Source organism: Mus pahari, chromosome 14 (genome assembly GCF_900095145.1).
Source record: "Mus pahari chromosome 14, PAHARI_EIJ_v1.1, whole genome shotgun sequence".
Lineage (NCBI taxonomy): Eukaryota > Metazoa > Chordata > Mammalia > Rodentia > Muridae > Mus > Mus pahari.
The window spans coordinates 66,340,341-66,347,929 of NC_034603.1; positions in this window are offsets into that span (position 1 = coordinate 66,340,341).

Consider the following 7,589-nt stretch of genomic DNA (forward strand, 5'->3'; position numbering starts at 1 on the left):
AACCACATGGTGGCTCACAACCACCCGTAATGAGAGCTGACACCCTCTTCAGTCATGTCTGAACACAGCTAATAATAAATAAATAAGACAGACACGATAAAAAAAAAAATGCAGCACTAGTGTGCCCAGCCTCACTCATTTTATTAGCTGGTCTCTCTTGTTGAGTATGGTTCCAGCACATCTGGATTGCTGCTTCGCTCTGGTGGCCCATTACTGCTCTAACCCATGCCCCCTGCAGGACGACAACACTAACCTGCTGGTCCAGCAGCATCTTGTCTGTAAGCCCATCCCTACTTGACTGCCAGTCAGGATCCCACACTGCAGTCCACACCTTCTTTCTTTTCTCCTTTATTTTTAAATTTATTTTATGTATGAGTGCTCATGGACACCTGCATGGCAGAACCCTTTTATCGATGGTTATGAGCAACCTTGTGGGTGCTGGGAATTGAACTCAGGACCTCTGGAAGAGCAGCTAGTGCTCTTAACCACTTAACACTTTTTTTTTTTTTCTGAAACCTCCATTCATTGCATATAGCTAGATGAAAAAGGCTGGAAGTGCCAGGCCCAGAGAGGACAGGGAACTTTTCCCCCCAGGTGACAAGGTCTCACTATGTAGCTCAGGCTGGCCTGTCCTTTTCAGTGCTAGTCCTTTACCTCCCCCAAGTTCTGGGACTGCAGGTGTGCACCACTCTGCCTGGGTACAACTACAGCTTTTATATGTCTCTGATGGGAGCGTAAACTGGTACTACCACTTTGGGAAATGGGCAATATCTATTAAAGGTAGGTTGCATAACTAGTACATAGCGCATGGTCTAGCATTTCCACTCACAAGGGTACACCCAAGAGAAATTAGTCCAAGATGTATATAATAGTAATCATGGAAGTTTTTTTTTCTGTTTTGTTTTGTGGGGTTTTTTTCCTTCTTTTTCCCACCCTGAGACAGAGAGTATTATTATGTACTCTGTCTACCCTTCATGTTTCTTTTTTTTAAAGATTTATTTATGTATGTGAGCACTCTATTTGCATGCATGTCCTCATGACACAAGAAAACATCAGACAGAAGAGAACATCCGATCTCATTACAGATGGTTGTGAGTCACTGTGTGATTGCTGGGAATTGAACTCAGGACCCCTGGATGAACAGCCAGTGCTCTTAACCACTGAGCCATCTCTTCAGCCCTATCTTTCATCTTTCAATCATCTAACCATCCGGGTTCTGGCGTAACCACTTAGGTGATTGCCACAGTTTTATGGTGGGTGATGAATTAAGCAGTACCTGCGAGGCTGAGACAGGAGGATTGCTGCAAATTGAAGCTAGCCTTGGCTACACATTAAGTTCCAGAGGGGTTGAGGGCATGGCTTGATGGTAGAATACTTGTACGTATTTGGTTCCTCAGTGCTGGGGGTGACGTAGGGAAGGAAAAAGAATAGGAACAGAGGACAGGGCTGGAGAGGGATTTGGCAGGTGGGAGCACTGGCTGCTCTTCCGGAGCACCCTGAATTATTCCCCTGCCACAACTCAGAACAATCTGCAACTCCGTTCTGGGGAATCCAACGCCCTCTTCTAGCCTCTGCAGATACCAGGTGTTACACAGATGTGCATGCGGACAAAATATTCACATTAATAAAATAATAAAATAACCTGTTTAAAGGGCACATACTGCTCTTGCAGAGGACTGCAATTCAGTTCCTGGCACTTACTTTAAATAGCTCACGACTGCTTGTGACTCCAGCTCCAGGAATCTGACGGCCTCCCTGGACACCTGTACTTTTATACACGCACCCGCTTGTGTGCACACAGCTAGAAATCCTACGGAAAAGGACATTGAGGAGTGCTGTGGCTCATGCCTGTTATCAGAGTTCTGAGGAGATCGGGACACGAGGTTTGCCGCAACGGTGAGGCCAGCCTGAGCCACAGAGTAAGTGCTGTTCTAGGCTAGGCCAAAGCCTGTAACCCTATTGCAAACAACAACAATAGAAAAGCAAGCAAGCGGGCTGGGTGTGAGGCTGAGGACCAGCTCAGTGGGTAGGATCGCTGGCTAGGCAAGTTTGAGGACCTCTGTTTGAATCCCCAATATCCAGATCAGAGCTGTACATGGCTCCACACACCTACAGCGCCAGTGCTGGGGAGCGATAGGAGCTTGCTGGCCAACCAGCCTGTCTGAACTTCAGGTTTAGTGAGAGGCCCTGTCTCACTGGAATAAGAGAGCCATAGAGGACATGTGACAGTCTCCTCTGGTCTCTGTATTTGTGTGCATGGATTAACACGCCTGGGCACACATATGCACATACACCACAAAAGAAGCTGGCTACAATAATAGACCTGCACAGTCCTAGCTTTCTAGGGAATTGAGGCAGGAAGATTATTAATTCAGGTGAACCTGAGGGATGGAGCAAGAATTCATCTTAGAACAAAAGTAAACACACATACACACATATCACACACACACACACACACACCACACATATACACACATATCACACACACACACACCACACACATACACACATATATCACACACTCACACACCACACACATACACACATATCACACACACACCATATATATACACATATATCACACACACACACTCACACACCACACACATACACACATATCACGCACACACACCACACACATACACACATTTATCACACACACACACTCACACACCACACACATACACANATATCACACACACACACCACACACATATACACATATATCACACACACACACTCACATACCACACACACACACATATATCACACACACACACCACACACATACACATATATATCACACACACACACACACACTCACACACATACACACATATCACACACCACACACATACACACGTATCACACACACACACAAACACACACACATACACACACCACACACATACACACATATATCACACACACTCACACACACCACACACATACACAAATATATCACACACACACTCACACACCACACACACACACACACAAATATATCACACACACACATACTCACCATACACTACACACACACTCACACACACCACATACATACACACCTACAACTCACACACACACAGTCACACACAACACATGAGCATACAAAGGCACAAAAAGAAGTGTCCTTCAATGAACAAATAAGTTGTGATATATTCATACAACAGAATAAGTACATGACAATAAAAAGAAAAAAATGGCTTCTAGATGCTGGACGAATCTCAAACAATACCAAATTACAGAAGCGGGCACATAGCATCACACTGTGTGATTCCATTTAAGAGGAGGGGTGACACGCCCCTTTAATCCTGGTACTCAGGAGGCCCAGACAGGAGGATCTCTGCTAAGTTCAAAGCCAACCTGCCCTACACAGAAAGTTCCAGGCTACCCAGGGCTGTGTCGTGAGACCCTAGCTCTAAATAAATGGATCCCTCTATCACTCCTCTCTGGCCACCCTGACCTTTTTTTTTTTTTTTTATTCCTTGTCACAATCATTGTTGCCTTAGAGATTTTGCCTTTTCCATTCCCTAAGCCAAACTGACCACTTGGACAAAACCCACCCCCTACTCTGCTCCCCTAGCCTTTGTTTTGGCTTATGACATCACGTGTGTTCCTTTGTGTGTTTGCTTCATGGTTACCTCGCACACCAGAATGGCTCAGTCCTATGACTGCATCTTGCTCACTGGCCCAGTATCTGTAATAGTAGCTGGTACGGAGCAGACACCCAATACATATTTGTTGAATGAATAAATTAAGTTGGTCTAAGTTGGTCGTAATAAGATCCAGAGGATCAGGATGCAGTGCAAGATGATAAGTATAAGGCCTGTAGGAATTAAGCCGAAGAGAATCACTGCTGGCCTGGGAACAGGGAACAGAGAAAGGCAGAGAGAAAACGCTCTTTTGAGGGGCTGAGCCCAAAGAGGGCAGGGTTGTCTTTTCTTTTTTCTTTTTTCCTTGTTGTTGGTTTGTTCCCTTGTTTGGTTTTTGGAAATAGGGTCTTTCCATGGGGTACAGGCTGCTCTCAAACTCTCAATCCTCCTGCCTCAGCCTCTGAGTGCTGGATTACATGCATGTACCTGCCAGGCTCAGCAGGGAGACAGTTCAACAGCCGGAATATGGGACGGAACAGCTAGAGATTCGCCACTGGAAGTCACTCAGGAACTGGGCTTCGTTGAGTATGGAAGGCTGCCTCTGTCCCATGGGACCAGTCCAGGACATCACGGGGGTGGGGTGGGTGGGGCATAGCATGGATGCTGAGCCATTCCTTCCCTGGCACTGAGGATGCTGCTGCCTTGCCCACACCGGCAAGTGGAGGTGACCTAGTTACCCCTGATCCTCTCACACTTGTTTCGGCCACTTTCAGAACTGTCATTACTTACAAGGTGACATTTAGGGTGTGTCCCCTGCCGCTGCCTGGACGCGGCTTTGTGGGATTTTTTTTTTTCCTAGCCTGGCCTCTAACTCACTTTATCCCTCATCGTCCTGAGTGTAGGGATTGCAGGTTTGTTCATATTCTCCTGTTTAATCTTCCCAGCAAACCCAAAGAGCTGGTTTTGTCTGCTGCCCTCTCTATGTGGAAAACTGGGATCCGGGGAGACTTTGTTGTCACCTGGAATTCTCTAGGAAGCTGAGGATGACCTTGAACTTCTGCTCCATTTGTTTCCACTTTCCAAGTGTGGGCTTTATATGCATAAACCATCATCTCTGGCCAGAGACTTTAAACAAAACAAAAAACAGAGGCAACAAGAGTCGAAATTGTCGCTGGGCAGTGGTGGCACATGCCTTTAATCCCAGCACTTGGGAGGCAGAGGCAGGTGGATTTCTGAGTTCAAGGCCAGCCTGGTCTACAGAGTGCGTTCCAGGACAGCCAGGGCTACACAGAGAAACCCTGTCTCAAAAAAACCAAAAAAATAAAATGAAATAAAATAAAATAAAAAAATAAAAAGGAAAAAAAAGAGTCGAAGTTGTCATCCTGGGTCTCAAATGCATCCTTTCTGACTCTGGATCCCAGATCCAAGGAGTTGGTTTTTTTTGTTTGTTTTTTTTTTGTAAGAGATATCTTTTTTTTTTTTTTTTTTAAGATTTATTTATTTATTATATGTAAGTACACTGTAGCTATCTTCAGACACTCCAGAAGAGGGCGTCAGATCCTGTTACGGATGGTTATAGCCACCATGTGGTTGCTGGGATTTGAACTCCGGACCTTCGGAAGAGCAATCGGGTGCTCTTACCCACTGAGCCATCTCACCAGCCCAAGAGATATCTTTTTTAATATTATTTTCTTTATTTACATTTCAAATGCTATCCTGAAAGTTCCCTATACCCGCCCCCCAGGAGTCTTTTTTTTTTTTTTTTTTTTTTTTTAAGATTTATTTATTATTATATCTAAGTACACTGTAGCTGTCTTCAGACACACCAGAAGAGGGCATCAGATCTCACTATGGATGGTTGTGAGCCACCTTGTGGTTGCTGGGATTTGAACTCAGAACCTTCAGAAGAGCAGTCAGTGCTCTTAACCACTAAGCCATCTCTCCAGCCACCCCAAGGAGTCTTAATCACCGAGAAACATGTACATTTAAGCTGTAGGCCTCCCTTTTGGTGGCTGGTGTGACTGTGTTTCTTCCTTTCCCCTGCCCGTGTTGGGTGGGTGATCCAAATGGTAGCAATGGGCTGGGAATTAGGAAGAAAATGGAACAGGAGCATCAGGTCTCCCAGGCTGGTAATTTGAAGAAACTATCCCCATTTCTGTTGGGAGCATGGGTAGGAGAGAGCAAGGAATTTAGGCAGTGACATTTTCAACCACCAGGTGGCAGTACAGAGACCACTTTCACAGGGTTCCTAGGCGTGGGAATAATAGGGCATGGAGCATTTCCGCCTTAAGACAGCGTCTCTCTGAGTAGCACTGGCTGGCCTGGAACTCCCCATGTAGACCAGACTGGGGTCAAAGTCACAGAGCCCTGCCTGCTACTAACTCTGTGCCAGGATTAAAGGTGTGTGTCACCATACCCATACTCAACCTTAATTTTTGAGACAGTCTCTCACTAAGCCTGAAGCTTGATGATTTAGGTGAACTCGCTGGTTACCCGGGCTCCACTTCTCTTTGTACCCTCCAGCTTTGGGGTTAAGAGCACACCACACAGCTTTTATACAGGTGCTAAGGACCCAAACTTTGGTCCTCTTGCTTGTACAACAAGCACTTTACCCATTGAGTTATTGTCCCTGCTCTGCTATTGTTACTATTAATTTAAAAAATAAGATCTCACAAGCTGGGTGTGATAACTTACGCCTTTAATCCCAGCACTTGGGAGGCAGAGGCAGGTGGATTTCTGAGTTCGAGGCCAGCCTGCTCTACAGAGTGAGTTCCAGGACAGCCAGGGCTATACAGAGAAACCCTGTCTCAAAAAACCAAAAACAAAAACAAAAAAAAAAAAAAAAAAAAAAACAAAAAAAAAAAAAAAAAAAAAGAAAAAAGAAAGAAAGAAAGAAAGAAAGAAAGAAAGAGTAAAGAAAAGAAAACAAGGGCCGGGTAGTGGGTGGTGGTGGCAGCACACTCTGTTAGTCCCTGCACTGGGGAGGCAGAGGCAACTGGATCTCCGTGTTCCGGGCCAGGCTAGCCTAGAGAGAGAGAGTTCTAGGACAGTCAGGGCTACACAGAGAAGTCCTGTTTTGAAAATCCAAAAGAAAAAACTAAAAACAAAACAACAACAACAAAAACCATCCCTCCCTCCTTCCAAACAAACAACAAACAAAAAATTAAGGATTCGCCTCCTAGCACCCACACGCTGGCTCACAACCATCTCTGGCTCTGGCTTCAGGAGAACTGCTGTCCACTTCTGACCTCAGGTACAAGACACATATGAAGTATGTAGATATGTATGCAGGCAAAACATCCTTACACATAAAAAAAAGTTTCACTATGTAGCCCATGCTAGCTGAAAATTTACACAGTAGCTCTGCTTGCCTTAAGTTCATAGTCATCCTCCTGCTTCAGCTTGTCAAATGCCAAGTTTATAAGCATGAACCACACACCCAGAAAGTGTCTTACTTCTATTTGTATTTTTAAAAAAGATGTATTTATTGTTTGTTTGTGACTACACTGTTGCTGTTTTCAGACACACCAGAAGAGGGCATCAGATCTCATTACAGATGGTTGTGAGCCACCATGTGGTTGCAGGGATTTGAACTCAGGACCTCTGGAAGAGGAGTCAGTGCTCCTAAGCCAAGCCATCTCTCCAGCTCCCTCTATTTGTATTTTAAAAACACAATTATAGTTGGGCATGGTGGTGGATGCTTTTAATTCCAGCAGTCCAGAGGCAGAGACAGATCTCTAGTAGTTTGAGGCCAGTCTGGTCTACATAGCAACTTCCAGAGCAGCCAGAGCTACATAGTGAGACCTTGTTTCCAAATAAATAAGCACATACATAAATAATAAAAACAGCAATCATGGGGGCTGGTGAGATGGCTCAGTGGGGAAGAGCACCCGACTGTTCTTCCGAAGGTCAGGAGTTCAAATCCCAGCAACCACATGGTGGCTCATAACCATCTGTAACAAGATCTGACTCCCTCTTCTGGAGTGTCTGAAG